Below are 18,935 nucleotides of genomic sequence, written 5' to 3'. Positions count from 1 at the left end.
CGTCGTCGTCGCGACTTTCTTGTGAGCGCTAATTGCCATCACGAGGTTTGTTTATTTGTGTGACCTGCAAATATTTTCATAATTTTTTAAGACAAAATATTTGCAGGCACACATCTATGTTTCATGTACAACCTCGAAAAGTTTCAGCTTCTAATTCAAACTACACTTAGAAAACCAAAAAAGAAAAATCATGTGTGAATAGTGTCAAATACTATTCATCCAAAGCTGACGCTATTCATAATGGAAATTGTCTTTTTAGAATCTTGAACTGTACACCGAATTTTGTGCTGGATCCCTTTTTTTTGAGTTGTAGACATACCCCACAGGTATGTTGTAAAAAAATCTTAAACTTTCGGATTGTCTAAATATGAAATTTCGACGCTGATTCTACGATCTCTCACCTAAAGGGCCCCGATCCTATACTAGTCTCCCCCGGAGTAGGAGATATGTCAAATAGTTCGTCTACTCTACTGCACGGCTCAAACGCAGCATGACATGATTACAAACCAAAACCGGCCGGAAGCGAGTAAGCAGGCCAGCACATCCACAGGCATTGGTGCATTTCCCTGAGCGCATATTGGCACCAACGACTCGACGGATCTCAACTTCTCAAGAGGCTGGGTAGAATAGCACACCACACACAAGTACACCACTCATGACACTAACCATCACGAGTCCCCTCCATATCCTCCCGTCATCCGTGAAGCTACGTATCTCCCAGTGGCACGCATCCACACACGGGCACGGCCCCGGCCGGAGACCCGACGGCACATGAAATGCCATCATGCATTCATGCGTCCCTTACGTAGGTACGTACGCGCATGGCGTGTCCCATCGATCTCGCCTCACTCATAAGCCAGCCAGCTGCTCGAGCTCCATCGATCATCCTCGGCCTCGGTCGGGGCGCGCGGATGCCGCCCGGCGCACGCGGCGGAGCCGAGCAGACTAAAACCGGCCGACGAGATCGCCATCATCAGTGCACCTTTTGCGCGCCGGCCGCTGCTAGGCTCGTCAATCATGTCCCTCCGCTCTCGCCGTCTCGGCCGACGCTCCTCACCCCAAAAGTTGGCGGTAGCTTTTGTCTTTGCGAGCCCCTCTCTCTCCCGTCGTCATCACCAGCCGTGCCCCTGCCGTGCGCGACCTACACCAGCAACAGCTCCACTCTCTCCGAGACTCCGGCCACGGGCGGGACCGGCGCCATGCATGCATGCGCTCGGCTCGATTAGTGTCTCTACGACCGACGCAGTGGTAGGGATAATTCCTAGTAGAAAAGGACTTGAGAGAAGCAGGGCAGGGTAGGGTAGGGCGGGCGCATATACACCATGCATGGTTTGACCTTGGACAAAGGAGCAAACAACAATGCGTTTGTCTCACCGCAGCTGCCGCCTCACATATGCTCAGCCTGGGCCTGGCACACAGTAGCATGTGTTACTTTGGCCTGTCAAAACGCCGGAGTATCAGCTAGTAATCCATGTGGCTCCGTCTGTTTACTGGCATAAACTACTGTGCATACAGCCATGCTCTGTCAGAGACTTATCTCGATCGATAGCAGTAGCAGAGGACGAGGCACCCCGGCTGCTGCTCTGCACATTTGAACGGTAGCCCTTCTGCATGCAAACTGACACCAAACGGTCCTGGTTAACCCTTGCATAGTTTTCGGCTAGAGAGATAGGTTAGAGATGCCTATGCACCCTATGGCGACAGTGACGACGGTATTAAGCCACCTTTGCAAAGGTGAAACGTACATTGATATTTTTATACATGACAGTAACACTGATATTTTTGAACTCCCAGTACAGGCATCCTAGCTTTATACCACAAGTCACAGCACAAACAAGGACGAGGAGAGACTGAAAAGAAATAGACACGTACTGTACTACGTTAACTGCACATCAAGAACCAGTGCTTCGATCACCATCGATCTATCTTGTTCGTTCACAGTGGTAAATCTGACATTTCGACCTTGGATCAACCCGTCCACTCTAATCGAAATCAGGTCATCAGCTGTTGTGTGGCCTAAGCCATCCACATCATGGTGCCGGCCGGGCTTCAACTTGAAGGTCAGATTGGACGGTGCCATCAATCGGTCATCGGATGGCTGTTCCTGATCACCCGTTTCGCTACGTCCCTATTCGACGGCTGAGATTCTGGTACTTCCCAATGATGCCGATGAATCTACAAATCATTGCCCGTCGTGTTCGTGGTGTACCTGAGATGGACCGAATCATCATGTGCTTACAGAAAAAACTTTTCTGCAAGTTCGTGGGGTCATATCAGATCGGAGATAAACAAAGAAGGAAGACCACATCCACATGGACCCAAGATGGAATGAAACGTTGTGCGCAGGGCAGGACGATCGATGTGTCCGGTCGGTTTCCCGTCGATCAGACAGTGTGTGATGTGGTAGTGGTGGTGGTGCAGGGACGCGCGCTTGTCCCTCGACACGGCGAGTTCCATCCACGGGGTGCATGCGGGTGATGATGGTCTCGACATGCAAGAACATGCATTGTGCTTGACTTGACGTGCCGTGCTGGAGCTGTGATGCGAGCAGTCTGCTAATTAAGCAGTGTGCTAGCTGCTCATATTCTTGGGCCAGTTCCATCAACGCCATGGAACGCACTGTGACTGGCTAAGTATACTAAGGCGAAGAGGAGGCACCTCTTGAAATGGAACAAGGTTCTTTCCTTCTAGCCCCACCCAGCGGTGGCTCTCTGTTGTCGGACGGCATGTGAAGGTGTGTCTGATGAATCTTGCGGGATTCGGTTAGTGTTTGGACCTGCTTGGTTCTGATCTTTGTTCGTCTACGTCCGTGTGTCTAGCTGTTGGATTTTTTTTCGATCTACGTTTTCCATCATCGACGATGGTAGTTGTTCTTGTGCGCTGGTTCTTTTGGGCCTCAGCACGATAACTTCCTTGTTGTATACTACGACATGGTTTGCCCCGACTCCAATGAGGGAGGGGTGATGACGATGGCACGTCATCGGCTCGCTTCAGTGCTTGTAGTCGTTGATAAGTGGTCTATGCACTTAGACGTAACTTCGGGTCCTTCTATTATAATTTGTACTGTCATGATGTTTGATGAATAGATAAAGAAAATATTGCAAAATAGTCAACTAGGGTCGTTCAGAATTTTGAGATTAAAACTAAACTAGAATAAATGAGGGTCCCAGAGTTTTTCTTAAGTTTTGGGACGACTATGACTATATGCATGATCGAACTGGTAAAATTTATGTTTGTTTTGTTATACACAACTGCAAGGATTGCTTGGCAATATTTCTTTTAACGAAGGCAAAAGTTTTACCTCATCCATTAATTAGGAAGTACTTATACATAGTTAATGAGTGAAAAACCGGGCAAAAACCATCACAATGGCAACACGGGGCAACCACGAGCAACCTGCTTACCCACATGTATACACACACACCCTCAAGAAGAAAGCACTGTCAAGATTGCCATCAAGCGTCATAGTTATATCTCCTTCACGAGCCAGCGACTCTGACTTCACCGTAGACAACCACCAACGGAGCCCTCACCACAACAGACGTCAAAATCCATGCATGTCCATGCTAACCAGACGGCCACCCACGCAATCGACCAGACAACTCTAAAACGGGCAACGAACCTTGTAGAGAAAAGCGCCAAGCTTGTGCCAACAGGGCCTTTGCAACCGAACCCATGTGTCTTGTGTCACCGTCACCGCTGAGGCGGCTTCTCTGCACTTCCAACTCTACAAAGACACTACGAGGCAAAGGAACCCCTCAAACATGCTGAAATATAATGCTTCAATGTGGAGCATGTCACTTTAGGAGTACATGTCTTTAGAGGTCCATAACTCTCTCCGGATTATTTATTCATACTAGATGATGCCTCGCGTGTTGTCGCGGGTACCGTGTTAAAAAAAATGTATAAATAGTTGCTAAAATAACTATTTTAATGGAAAACCAATGTGAACTTAATAAAAACATAAAAAAACATACGAGTATCTAAAAGAGGAAAAAACTTTCGAGTTGCAGCCAAAAGAATATTATTTCTCACAAAAATATGAAGGTTGAACTACATAGGTATGTTGCAATCGCCCAACACATGTATTGTCCATCAGAATACAAAAGCTAATGAAAGAAATTTCTTATGTCTAAGATGCATGAATTGATGATGTGGCAGTGTTGCATGCATAGACTAATGCCAAAAATATATTATTCATGACTTAAATGCAAGGTTTGCTTATGTGACATGATTGCATGGCTATGAAAAATATGGCATAGTTGCATGGCTAGAACAAATAGGTAGTGGTTTGTAGCTAGGAATAGAGGATTGGTGCCAATGCGGTCTTTTTAGGCTATTTGGTTGTGCCAAGATGACTAGTGTTTGACAACAAAAAACCATCCTTTTTATGTAGGTTATATGCTTTTGTGTATCACCCAGTTGTGATCGTGAGCGTTTATGACAAGATTAGTCGTATTGGTTGTCTTTATTTTTATTTTATAATTTTGGTTGTGTGCGTCATCGTCTTTATATTAAAATATTATCCTTTGTCAGAAAAAAAATTGGGACGTGTGTATGATGCAGAGCCAGGAGGCAATCAATCTTTCATTTTCTTAAATGGAAATGGTATGGTCGCCTCTAAAAAATGCAGTGCAGATTGTGTAAGCTAAGCTGTAGCTAGGTGGGATAATATCAGATTAATCAAGTGAGATACTACATCACACATGCTTTACAATTTATGCTTTTTAAGGAAGCTATTGTTGACACAGAGACCTCTTATTAAGCAATTGGTGGTGCCCAATGTAGTAATGCTTACCAAATCATCAATATGAAAACCACGTACGATATATCATATCCGTTCTGAATTTTGAAGAAAGTTTTCACTTTGCCGAGCTCATCAGCGAGGATTAGTAGCCAGTAGTGTTTTGTATCGAGTGGAAGCCTAGAAAAGCAAACCAACACTACTAGCTAATTGCGCTGCTATGGGACTAATAGGATATGGACCTGCTGCCTTTTACACTTTTAATGATTAGATTACGAGAAGTTTATGTAAAGCACGAACCGATTTGCGCCGCTCTGCCCCTAGCTTACTGTGCTTTACCCCACAAGCATGAGTATATGATGCCTTTTGCAAGCCAAATAGCTAACTATTTATAGGAGATGGTTAAGATATGCACAACATAAGAATGGCCAACATAAGAAACAAGATAAGAATGGCCAAGAAAAACTGCTAATTTCCCCCCTAAGGAAACAGATTAAGGTGCATTCATGTCGAAGAAAACTTGCGTTTTGGTTCCATCACTGATTTCGGATGATTCTTGCTCAAACATTCGAAGCTTCAAATCAGGAGTCTCTCTCTCCTCCACTCCTTGCAATCATCGTGCGTGTGATGCCGGTGTGGCACAACAGAGCTTTCATACACCCATCAATCATGTTTGCAGCACAGCACAACAAGTTGCCTATGCTTTTCACCCTTGTGTTTCAACCTTGTGCTGGACAAGATTCTCTATGCACGCATCGTACGCCCTCTGTAAGGGAGTAGATGAGTCGGGCTGGTTTCTCATAACAACTCAGCCTAGCTAGTGCGTGGCTCTCCTAGAATATATAGACAATTAAGAGCAGAGAATTCATGCTGCACAATTAATGGTTAATCAGACGAGCAATGATGAAAGAACAAATATATTAAGAAAGTGACGAGCAATGTTGAAGCTTACTCTGCAGCAGAAACGGAAAGCAAGTGCCAACCAGAAGGAGCCCACAGTTTGACCGGAGGACACCTGAACGAAGTCCCACTTCCAAATATATGAACCTCCCGAGTGATGCTCCTACCACTTGAGTGATCGAATTCCTTTTTTCCTACCAGTGACTGAGTGGTGAGTATGCATGCATGGGTATATCCCACAATCTCGTGCAACCGATGGAAGCCGATCCGGTTGATGCATGCACGCACGAAACAAATCACCTGAGGACGTGACAAGGTGTTGCTAAGTGCACACTCATGAACCTCCTCCTCTTGGGTTGAGGGGAAGCTTCACTACAACACACACATAATACAGGTGATGCGTGCGTGTGTGGCCGTGCTGTTGCAACGCTGTTGTAGCCCCAGCTCAATCCATCAATTTTCCAATACCAAACGCTGTTATTACAATAGATATATGTGCTTGCCTTGGGTCCCTTTGGTCCCTTGTTTTGGGGTTGAGCCGCTAGCTCTCCTTGTTGAGCCCCACTGCTACTCTCGAGAAAGAGCTCATCATTCCTTCGTTCGTGGCCTCTACAACAACTTTGATGGGTAGCCGTGCACCGAACTGCGCTTGTGCATCTATTCTAGTGTGCCGACGGCGACGAAGAACGGCGACTGGCGCGGTGCACGAGGAGGACGGACGGCGGTTGCGGCGTCTTGGTTTGACCGGCCGGCGAGAGGGGGGCCGTGTACGTACGTGTCACGGGATAATAGACGAGATGGGCTCGACGGCTCGGCGTCGGCGGAGACATGCCCAGGAATCGCCGGGGTGGCCGCCCTCTTGTCCCGCTAAAGGAAGATGCGTTTCGTGTATACTGTGCTACTTTGCACATTAGTTTAGTCTTTTCAATCAACACGTACGGTGAAGAAATAAGACCAATGCAAGCTGGAAATTGTTCCTTTTTCTCCGTGTCTGTGCGCGGAGAAGACAAAGAAAAGAGAGGGGAGATGGAGAGCAACGAGTAGACGACATGAAGTTGTGGCACCTACAGTGTCCTAAGTGAGTGGCACCTCCAGCAAGCAGCGCAGGGACACGGATGCCCAGCATGTTTGCAGCACCGGCTCTCGGGATCGATGGGGTCGTCCAACGTGTGCAGGCTCCCTGACGAGGAAAAGATATCCCCGACCGATATCATATCACAGAGTGGCAACAGCAGGCTGATCGGCCACTAGACTGCGAAACGCGTGTGATCACCAGGCCGGTTCTGTCCGTCGGTACGTACAATACAAGTACTCTACAACCTGCGGCCGGCCGGCCAGATCACTGGGCCTGCCCACAACAGGACTAGTAATAATTAAACACCGGTGATGGGTTGTGCAGGGCTACCGAGCATGCTCCTACTATTATCCTACTGAATTTTTCAGAATTTTCTGTATCACGTACATTTGAATTTTGTGACATGGTAACACGTATCACAGCATGTTTTTCCTCTCCTACTCCTAGTAGGATGCGTCGTCTCAACACTGACTAGTCTGAGCATACTCCCTCGACAGATGCAGCACTCGCTCGCAGATTCCGTATCCATGTAGATGTAGGAGTAGGTCAGGCTATGCCTATGCAATATACTCCTACGTACTAGCAGTGTTGAGGAATGAGAGATCGGTTCGTGTCGCGGCGATCCCAAGAAGGCACTGCTGAGATGCGAGTTGCGAGGCCACTTGTTTCGGTTGCTCGCTCGAATCTCAAAAGAAGCAAGAGAAGATCTGTATGGGGCTGCTAGGCTATGGCTTCTCTACATGCACTAGCGGGAGATCCATTTGTTACTTTACTTGCGTCAAACTTGGATGGAAGGGGAGTCCATATTTGGGAGATCCGCAAAGTAATAAAGCGGCCAAAAACAAAAGAGGATCCTTCCATTCTTTCCACCAAAATATCACTCACTACATGTAGAGGAAGAGGTCTATGACAGCGAAAGCAGCAACCGCAAGTGGAGCTGCGCGATGGTACTTGTGCGCCAACGTGTATAAAATTCTTTGGTAGATTGATTTTGCAACCACAACAACAAGTGGAGATAAACTCAACCCGACGGCGTTCTACGTGAAAAGAAGCGCATGCAAATGCAATGCAACAGAGGAAGAGGAGCCTACCGACAACTCGTTCTACTCCGTAAATCAGAGCCTGGAAGAATATAATTTAGAGAGGAGACGCGGAAGAAAAAGGATTCAAGAACGCTTTTAAGCTTGATTGAAAAATCCACGGATTTATTCCCTCCTTCTTCCGCCGGACGGACGCGTGGACGGGGATTCCGTTCTGTCGTCCTCGTCGATGGAAATGAGCCCGTGACAGAGCGTGATGCTAATTGTGTTCCAGCACGATCGATGGATTAGCGGTTGATTTGGACACAGAGCCGCGCGCCCTTAATGCGACCGCGGGACTCCACTCGTGCACACATGATGGGGACGCGAGGTCTGATCCCGATCCCTTGTCGATGTTACGCAGCACCAGACAGATCATGGGGCTACAGGAGACGCGAGTGGCCGGCATCCCGCCATTTGTTCTCCCTCTTAACGAAAGCTTACTGGCGAGGCGAGGCGATTATACGTCGCCGTCGCCACTTTCTCGTGAGCGCTATTCGCCATCACGAGGTTCGTTTGTTCATGTGACAAGTCACGGGGGCGGAAGCAGATGTTTCACAACGAGATCCTTCACGGTACACTGACTGTAATGGATGTAATCACAATGGATTGGCTGTCACCGTGCAGTGAGAAAGATGAGAGATGATGGATCGGAGATTTTTGTCGCAAAAAATGCTATACGCGTACGTCCGCTGAACAGGGATGAGCTGGTTGTGGTGTGCCGGCACGGGTGAGACGTGCGAATGCGGACAGCGGCAGTGGCATGGCATGGCATGGGCCTCCTCCTCCCATGCCGGCCGGCAAACATGCATGCATACACGCACGGACACGCTATCTGTTGGGCCTTTCTCGGCGGCTGCTGGTCACCACCGGCGAGCGCCGAAAGCGTCCGAGCAGTACAATACGACTGCCCTCCAATGGCATGGCGCGCTGTGCGGCTGTGCCCTCCCGTGTGGTACGACGCCGCTCATGTGCGGCGCGGGTCCGGCTGATGACTGCTTTGCGCTGCCTCTACGGCTATGGGCCGGCGCGTACCACCTAGTTTGGCTCCGTCCTCAGATTGGCTCCTGGATATGACGCTCAAATGCCCGCCGCAGCCTACTAGTTGTGGCGGGGAGTACTACCATCTCTCTATCCTTTTCTCAAGAAATGTGTACTGGGTACTGACCGTCCCTTATTCGGCGCATAGGTGCTTTGCCTATCAAGTGTAAGTGTAGTACTCCCGCCGTTTCTAAATATAAGTTTTGTTTCTAAAGATTCCAATGCCGGCTACGTATGGAGCAAAATAAGTGAATCTATGCTTTACAATATGTCTATATACATTCGTATGTAGCGAAAATACAAAGATGAACATGGTCTCACGCGCACCCACGTGAATAGTAAATTCATAAAAAAAATACTCAAATTTTTTTTAAAAATTCTGAGATTTTATAGTATGAAACTTAGTCGAACATTCTGCTCGCGCGTGAAGATTCGTGGTGTATTGACACTCATGGTATTCTTAGTGAAGAAAAATACAATTGTGACCATATTATTCATCAAATAGTGTTTTTTAATATACCTTCTATTTTGTTATGTTTGCCTGGTTTACCACGGATGTGATTGCTTCATGAATCTTCATACGCGGGTATACCGGTTGACTATGTATATTACAAAAATAAAATTTGATTTTTTTAGCATTTTTTCAAATTTACTATTCGGAAAGGGTGCGTGTGGAACCATGTTCACCAAATCTGCAACCCGTATCTAGTCCGTATTGAAATCTTTTAAAAAGTCTTATATTTAGAAACGGAGGGAGTAGTAACTGGATTTTGGCTTTTGCCAGTCAGGGAATCGAATCATTTGGATGAGAAATAATTACGGTTCTATCTAATTCCTACACCACTAGGTTTTACATGGAGATTCATAGGGATTCTTTTCTTTTATTTCTTTGTATGGTTAATCAAGTAGTGTAGGAGTTAGACGGGACTTTGTTAATTCTCGTCTAGATGAGAATTAGCAAATCCGAATAATTACAAACATGATGAAAATCACCAAAGAGAACAAAAGTAAGAAAAATTGATCTACCGGATAGCAATAGTTAACGGAACATAATCACTATTAATAAGCTGACTGGAAACATATTCCTTCCTATCAAATAATGTTTCATGTCTGAAATATGTGACCCGTCGAACAAAGTTTTGCATTACATTCCACATTATATCACATGCAAGCTCAACCCTTGCAAAGGAGGAACATTACCATGGTCGGTCGTTTATCACATCACCCCGCTCGTGGTACCCTTTGATATGTTGAGCAGTGTCAACAAGATTGAGCTTCCTTTTCTCTCGTCGGCAAAAGATAAAACAACCGGTGCAACATTCGAAGTCAACTGGGAGGCCGTTTCTGCCCCACCCACCTCGGTGGGCCTGGGATACTCGATACACCCTAAACATATCAACTTTTCGAAACATTTTTGCTCTTATTTTGGTCTCTAATTTGCATGACTTTAGTTAAACTAACCCTGACTGACGTTGTTTTTAGTATAATTACCATAGTGTTTGATACGTCTCCGTCGTATCTACTTTTTCAAACACTTTTGCCCTTGTTTTGGACTCTAACTTGCATGATTTGAATGGAACTAACCCGGACTGACACTGTTTTCAGCAGAATTGCAATGGTGTTATTTATGTGCAGAAACAAAAGTTCTCGGAATGACCTGAAACTTCACGGAACATATATTCGGAAATAATAAAAAATCCTTGCAAAAGATGAAGACCAGGGAGCCCACCACCTGTCCACGAGGGTGGGGGGCGCGCCCCCCTACCTCGTGGGCCCCCTGGAGCTCCTCCGACCTCAACTCCAACTCTATATATTTGGTTTCGGAGAGAAAAAATCAGAGAGAAGAATTCATCGCGTTTTACGATACGGAGCCGCCGCCAAGCCCTAAAACCTCTCAGGAGGTGATGTCTACTACACAACCTTCTTCTTGTAGACGTTGTTGGGCCTCCAAGTGCAGAGGTTTGTAGGACAGTAGCAAATTTCCCTCAAGTGGATGACCTAAGGTTTATCAATCCGTAGGAGGCGTAGGATGAAGATGGTCTCTCTCAAGCAACCCTGCAACCAAATAACAAAGAGTTCTCTTGTGTCCCCAACACACCCAATACAATGGTAAATTGTATATGTGCACTAGTTCGGCGAAGAGATGGTGATACAAGTGCAATATGGATGGTAGATAAAGGTATTTGTAATCTGAAAATATAAAAACACCAAGGTAACTAATGATAAAAGTGAGCGTAAACGGTATTGCAATGATAGGAAATAAGGCCTAGGGTTCATACTTTCACTAGTGTAAGTCCTCTCAACAATACTAACATAATTGGATCATAAAATTATCCCTCAACATGCAACAAAGAGTCACTCCAAAGTCACTAATAGCGGAGAACGAACGAAGAGATTATGGTAGGGTACGAAACCACCTCAAAGTTATTCTTTCCAATCAATCCGTTGGGCTATTCCTATAAGTGTCACAAACAGCCCTAGAGTTCGTACTAGAATAACACCTTAAGATACAAATCAACCAAAACCCTAATGTCACCTAGATACTTCAATGTCACCTCAAGTATCCGTGGGCATGATTATACGATATGCATCACACAATCTCAATTCATCTATTCAACCAACACAAAGAACCTCAAAGAGTGCCCCAAAGTTTCTACCGGAGAATCACGACGAAAACGTGTGCCAACCCCTATGCATAGGTTCCCAATGTCACGAAAACCCGCAAGTTGGTCACCAAAACGTACATCAAGTGGCACGTGGTATCCCATTGTCACCACAGATATCCATGGCAAGACATACATCAAGTGTTCTCAAGTCTTTAAAGACTCAATCCGATAAAATTACTTCAAAGGGGAAACTCGATTCATTACAAGAGAGAAGAGGGGGGAAGAAACATCATAGGATCCAAATATAATAGCAAAGCTCGCGATACATCAAGAACGTATCATCTCAAGAACACGAGAGAGAGAGATCAAACACATAGCTACTGGTACATACCCTCAGCCCCGAGGGAGAACTACTCCCTCCTCGTCATGGAGAGCACCGGGATGATGAAGATGGCCACCGGAGAAGGATTGCCCCCTCCGGCAGGGTGCCGGAACGGGTCTAGATTGAGTTTCGGTGGCTACGGAGGCTTCTGGCGGCGGAATTAGGTTTTTTGCTCCGTCCTTGGTCTAATGGGGGTACGTAGGTATATATAGGAGGAAGGAGCACGTCGGTGGAGCTCCGAGGGGCCCACGAGGCAGGGGGCGCCCAGGGGGGGCGCCCTCCACCCTCGTGACCTCCCCGGAAACTTCTTGGAGTAGGGTCCAAGTCTCCTGGATCACGTTCGGTGAGAAGATCATGTTCCCGAAGGTTTCATTCCGTTTGGACTCCGTTTGATATTCTGTTTCCTCAAAATACTGAAATAGGCAAAAAAAAACAGCAATTCTGGGCTGGGCCTCCGGTTAATAGGTTAGTCCCAAAAATAATATAGAAGTGGAAAATAAAGCCCAATATAGTCCAAAACAGTAGATAAAGTAGCATGGAGCAATCAAAAATTATAGATACGTTGGAGACGTATCAGGCATCCCCAAGCTTAATTCCTGCTTGTCCTCGAGTAGGTAAATGATAAAAAGAGAATTTTTGATGCGGAGTGATACTTTGGCATAACTTCAATGTAAATCTTCTTAATCATGGTATGAATATTCAGATCCGAAAGGTTCAAGACAAAAGTTCATATTGACATAAAAAATGATAATACTTCAAGCATACTAATCAAACAATTATGGCATCTCAAAATAACATGGCCAAAGGAAGTTCATCCCTACAAAATCATATAGTTAGGCTATGCTTCATTTTTGTCACACAAAGATGTTCCCAACTTCTATACCCCCGATGACAAGCCAAGCAATTGTTTTATACTCAAATAATCTCAAACTTTTTCAACCTTCACGCAATACATGAGCGCGAGCCATGGACATAGCACTATGGGTGGTATAGAATATGATGATGGGGATTGTGTGGAGAAGACAAAAAAGGAGAAAGTCTCACATCAACGAGGCTAATCAATGAGCTATGGAGATGCCCATCAATTGATGTTAATGCAAGGAGTAGGGATTGCCATGCAACGAATGCACTAGAGCTAAGAATGCTCAACAAAAGAAAACTAGTGGGTGTGCATCCAACTTGCTTGCTCATGAAGACCTAGGGCATTTTGAGGAAGCCCATCGTTGGAATATACAAGTCAAGTTCTATAATGAAAAATTCCCACTAGTATGAACAAGACAACTTATGAGACTCACTATATGAAAATCATGGTGCTACTTTGAAGCACAATATATGAGACTCACTACATGAAGAACAAGGTGCTACTTTGAAGCACAAGTGTGGAAAAAGAGATAGTAGCATTGCCCTTTTTATTTTCTCTTTTTTTGGGCCTTTTTTTTCTTTTTGGCCTTTCTCTCTTTTTTTTGATTGGGCAATGCTCTAATAATGATGATCATCACACTTCTATTGATTACAACATAATGATTACAACTCGATACTAGAACAAGATATGACTCTATATGAATGCCTCCGGCGGTGTACCGGGATGGTGCAATGAATCAGGAGTGACATGTATGAAAAATAATGCATGGTGGCTTTGCCACAAATACGATGTCAACTACAAGATCGTGCAATGGCAATATGACAAAAGCAAAGCATGTCATGATGATGATGATGATGATGATGATGATGATGGAAGTTGCATGGCAATATATCTCGGAATGGCTATGGAAATGCCATGATAGGTAGGTATGGTGGCTGTTTTGAGGAAGATATAGAGAGGTTTATGTGTGAAAGAGCGGATCATATCACGGGGTTTGGATGCACCGGCGAAGTTTGCACCAACTCTCAATGTGAGAAAGGGCAATGCACGGTACCGAAGAGGCTAGCAAATGGCGGAAAGGTAAAAGTGCGTATAATCCATGGACTCAACATTAGTCAAAAGAACTCATATACTTATTGCAAAAATTTAGAAGTCATCAAAAATCAAGTACTGCGCGCATGCTCCTAGGAGGATAGATTGGTAGGAAAAGACCATCGCTCGTCCCCGACCGCCACTCATAAGGATGCACAAGCCAGGTACACTTCATGCTTCAAATTTGTTACACAACTTTAACCATACGTGCATGCTACGGGACTTGCTAACTTCAACACAAGTATTTCTCAAACTCACAACTACTCAACTAGCACGACTATGATATTATCACCTCCATATCTCAAAACAATTATCAAGCATCAAACTTATCTTAGTATTCAACCCACTAAAAAGAAAGTTTCACATATCTTGAATACCAAGTATATTAACATTAAGCAAATTACCATGCTATTAACGACTCTCAAAATAATCTAAGTGAAGCATGAGAGATCAAGTTTCTTTAAAACAAACCACCACCGTGCTCTAAAAGATCTAAGTGAAGCACTAGAGCAAAAATTATCACGCTCAAAAAGATATAAGTGAAGCACATAGAGTAAACTATCAAGCTCAAAAGATATAAGTGAAGCACATAGAGTATTCTAACAAATTTTAATTCATACATGGCTCTCTCAAAAGGTGTGTACAGTAAGGATGATTGTGATAGACTAACAAGCAAAGACACAAATAATACAAGACGCTCCAAGCAAAACACATATCATGTGGTGAATAAAAATATAGCTCCAAGTAAATTACCGATGGAAGTGGACGAAAGAGGGGATGCCTTCCGGGGCATCCCCAAGCTTTGACTTTTTTGGTGTCCTTGGATTATCTTGGGGGTGCCATGGGCATCCCCAAGCTTAGGCTCTTGCCATTCCTTGTTCCATAATCCATCAAAAGAATTCACCCAAAACTTGAAAACTTCACAACACAAAACTTAACAGAAAACTCGTAAGCTCCGTTAGTATAAGAAAATAAATCACCACTTCAAGGTACTATAATGAACTCATTCTTCATTTATATTGGTGTTAAACCTACTGTATTCCAACTTCTCTATGGTTTATAAACTATTTTACTAGCCATAGATTCATTAAAAATAAGCAAACAACACACGAAAAACAGAATCTGTCAAAAACAGAACAGTCTGTAGTAATCTGGATCAAACGTATACTTCTGGAACTCATAAAATTCTCAAATAAATTGCTGGACCGTAGGAATTTATCTATTAATCATCTTCAAAAAGAATTAACTAAATAGCACTCTCCAAATAAAAATGGCAGCAGTTCTCGTGAGCGCTAAAGTTTCTGTTTTTTACTGCATGATCAACAAGACTTTACCCAAGTCTTCCCAAAGGTTCTACTTGGCACAAACACTAATTAAAACATAAAAACACATCTAAACAGAGTATAGATGAATTATTTATTACTAAACAGGAGCAAAAGGCAAGGAACAAAAATAAAGTTGGGTTGCCTCCCAACAAGCGCTATCGTTTAACGCCCCTAGCTAGGCATGATAATTTCAACGATGCTCACATAAAAGATAAGAATTGTAATATAAAGAGAGCATCATAAAGAATATGACTAGCACATTTAAGTCTAACATACTTCCTATGCATAGGGATTTTGTGAGCAAACAACTTGTGGGAACAAGAATCAACTTGCATAGGAAGGTAAAACAAGCATAACTTCAAAACTTTAAGCACATAGAGAGGAAACTTGATATTATTGCAATTCCTACAAGCATATGCTCCTCCCTCATAATAATTTTCAGTAGCATCATGAATGAATTCAACAATATAACCAGCACCTAAAGCATTCTTTTCATGATCTACAAGCATAGAAAGTTTATTACTCTCCACATAGGCAAAATTCTTCTCATTCGGAATAGTGGGAGTATCATAGGAAAGTCGAATACTATAAATTGTTTCCATATTAAAAGAGTAATGTTCAGAGAAGGGGTAATCATAATCGTGACAAGTTTTATAAATATAATCATCACTACTTTTTATAGCATAAGTTTCATCACAATAATCATCATAAGTAGCAACTTTGTTCTCATCATAATCACTTTGCATATCAAAACATGGAAGGCTAAAAATATCATCATTATTAAACATAGAATCCCCAAGCTTGGGACAGACATTAATTGCAGCACATATATTCTCAAATATGTCATCCTCATCAAACATAGCTTCCCCAAGCTTGGGCCTTTTCGTATCATAAGCATAATCACTCTCATCATTAATAGCATGGATAGCACCAATAGTATAGCAATTATTATATTCTTCCAAGCATGTGCCAAAAAGATTTTCAAGATCATAAGAAGTATCATTATCTTCCCAATCATAATCATCACAACAAGCAATAGGCATAACGAGATCATCATCAAGTGTATCATCTTCATTTTCATGAGGCACAACAATAATAGGAGCAACTTTATTTGGGAGAGATACCTTTTTACCTCTCTTCCTTTTTCTTTTCTTCTTCTTTACCACATCGTGTGTGGGTTCAATCCTCTTTTTGGAGCTCCTTATTAATGAGATTGGTTGAATAGGAGGCTCCTCCTCGTTGCCTGATTCATCATAAGAGATAATAGGAGGATATTAGGAAGTCTCTTCCGTTTCATTAGTATTCTCTTCATCTTCTATTTGTTTCCTTTTCTTTATGTAGTTGGCAATATAAGGATTTTCAATGCAATTCACCGCACAATACATATAAATATTCTCTAGATCAAAATCAAGAACTCTATCAAGATTAAACTTTGGAATACCCTCAGTTATACGTTTCATTTCTTCATAACCCAAAAGAAGGCTAAGCTCTTTATGATGCTCAAGGGTAATCAAATTATCAAATGTTTGGACACGACTTGATCATGAAACAAATAGCATTGGAGCTTTAAATGACCATGTTCATTGCAAAGTTCACAAGGGGCACGAAAAATATTGAATCTTTCAGCACATTCATCTAGACTTTCTTGCAACAATCTAGTTTCTAAGTACTTATGCCTCTTGCAATATCTATCTTCCCTATTTGGTGTGTACTTGCAAACCCAATGCACTCCATAAAAATTGACATGTTTATAGGAGGTATTTTCATCATAACTAGTGCAATCATCATTAGCATTATGGATATTCAAAGAATTCGTACTAACAACATTGCAATCATGCTCATCATTCAAAGATTTAGTGCCAAACATTTTGTAGATTTCTTCTTCTAGCACTTGAGCACAATTATCCTTTTCATCATACTCACGAAAGATATTAAAAAGGTGAAGCGTATGAGACAAACTCAATTCCATTTTTTACAGATTTCTTTTATAAACTAGACTAGTGCTAAAACAAGAAACAAAAAGATTCGATTGCAAGATCTAAAGATATACCTTCAAGCGCTAACCACTCCGGCAACGGCGCCAGAAAAGAGCTTGATGTCTACTACACAACCTTCTTCTTGTAGACGTTATTGGGTCTCCAAGTGCAGAGGTTTGTAGGACAGTAGCAAATTTCCCTCAAGTGGATGACCTAAGGTTTATCAATCCGTGGGAGGCGTAGGATAAAGATGGTCTCTCTCAAGCAACCCTGCAACCAAATAACAAAGAGTCTCTTGTGTCCCCAACACACCCAATACAATGGTAAATTGTATAGGTGCACTAGTTCGATGAAGAGATGGTGATACAAGTGCAATATGGATAGTAGATAATGGTTTTGTAATATGAAAATATAAAAACAGCAAGGTAACAAGTGGTAAAATTGGATACATAAGAAATTTTAAATTTTAAATTTAAATGACCATGTTCATTGCAAAGTTCACAAGTATGGTGAAGAAATTTTAAATTTTCAGCACAAACATCTAGCCTTTCTTGCAACCATTTAGTTTCCAAATACTTATGCCTCTTACAAAATCTATTTTCCCTATTTGGTGTGTACTTACAAACTCTATGCACTCCACAAAAATTGACATGCTTATAAGAGACATTTTCATTATGACTAGTGCAATCATCATTCGTACTATGGATATTCAAGGAGTTCATACTAACAACATTGCAATCATGCTCATCATTCAAAGATTTAGTGCCAAACATTTTATAGACTTCTTCTTCTAGCACTTGAGCACGATTTTCCTTTCCATCATTCTCACGAAAAAAATTAAAAAGATGAAGCGCATGAGGCAAACTCAATTCTATTGTTTTGTAATTTTCTTTTATAAACTAAATTAGTGCTAAAACAAGAAACTAAAAGATTCGATTGCAAGATCTAAAGATATACCTTCAAGCGCTAACCACTCCGGCAACGCCGCTAGAAAAGAGCTTGATGTCTACTACACAACCTTCTTCTTGTAGACGTTATTGGGCCTCCAAGTGCAGAGGTTTGTAGGACAGTAGCAAATTCCCTCAAGTGGATGACCTAAGGTTTATCAATCCGTGGGAGGCGTAGGATGAAGATGGTCTCTCTCAAGCAACCCTGCAACCAAATAACAAAGAGTCTCTTGTGTCCCCAACACACCCAATACAATGGTAAATTGTATAGGTGCACTAGTTCGACGAAGAGATGGTGATACAAGTGCAATATGGATAGTAGATAATGGTTTTGTAATATGAAAATATAAAAACAGCAAGGTAATAAGTGGTAAAAGTCAGTGTAAACGATATTTTAATGCGTTGAAACAAGGCCTAGGATTCATACTTTCACTAGTACAAGTTCTCTCAACAATAATAACATAATTGGATCATATATCTATCCATCAACATGCAACAAAGAGTCACTCCAAAGTCACTAATAGCAGAGAACAAACGAAGAGATTATGGTAGGGTACGAAACCACCTCAAAGTTATCCTTTCTGATCGATCTATTCAAGAGTTTGTAGTAACCTTACTAGAGGGGAAGCGACGTCTACTTCCTTCGAACCAAAGATGAAGAAAGAAGAATGCAAAATCAAGAATCCGCAGATAAACAATGAATGCATGGAGAAGATATTAGTCCAACTAGTGGGAGCAGTTATGAAAGTTGAAAATCTTCTAAAATGCATACTTGTGGTTCTTGTTTTCTTTGGTCTTACTATTCTAGTAAAGATTTGGTGATGTCTTATGTATCCAATGTTGTTGAAAAAGCAAAGAAATGCATTATGTTGGATCGAATTAAGGTGCAAATTTAGGTTTTCCGAG

The sequence above is a fragment of the Triticum urartu genome, chromosome 4A (assembly GCF_056163025.1).
Source record: "Triticum urartu cultivar PI428250 chromosome 4A, HENAU_Tu73, whole genome shotgun sequence".
NCBI lineage: Eukaryota > Viridiplantae > Streptophyta > Magnoliopsida > Poales > Poaceae > Triticum > Triticum urartu.
Note: the sequence above shows the minus strand (reverse complement) of the source record.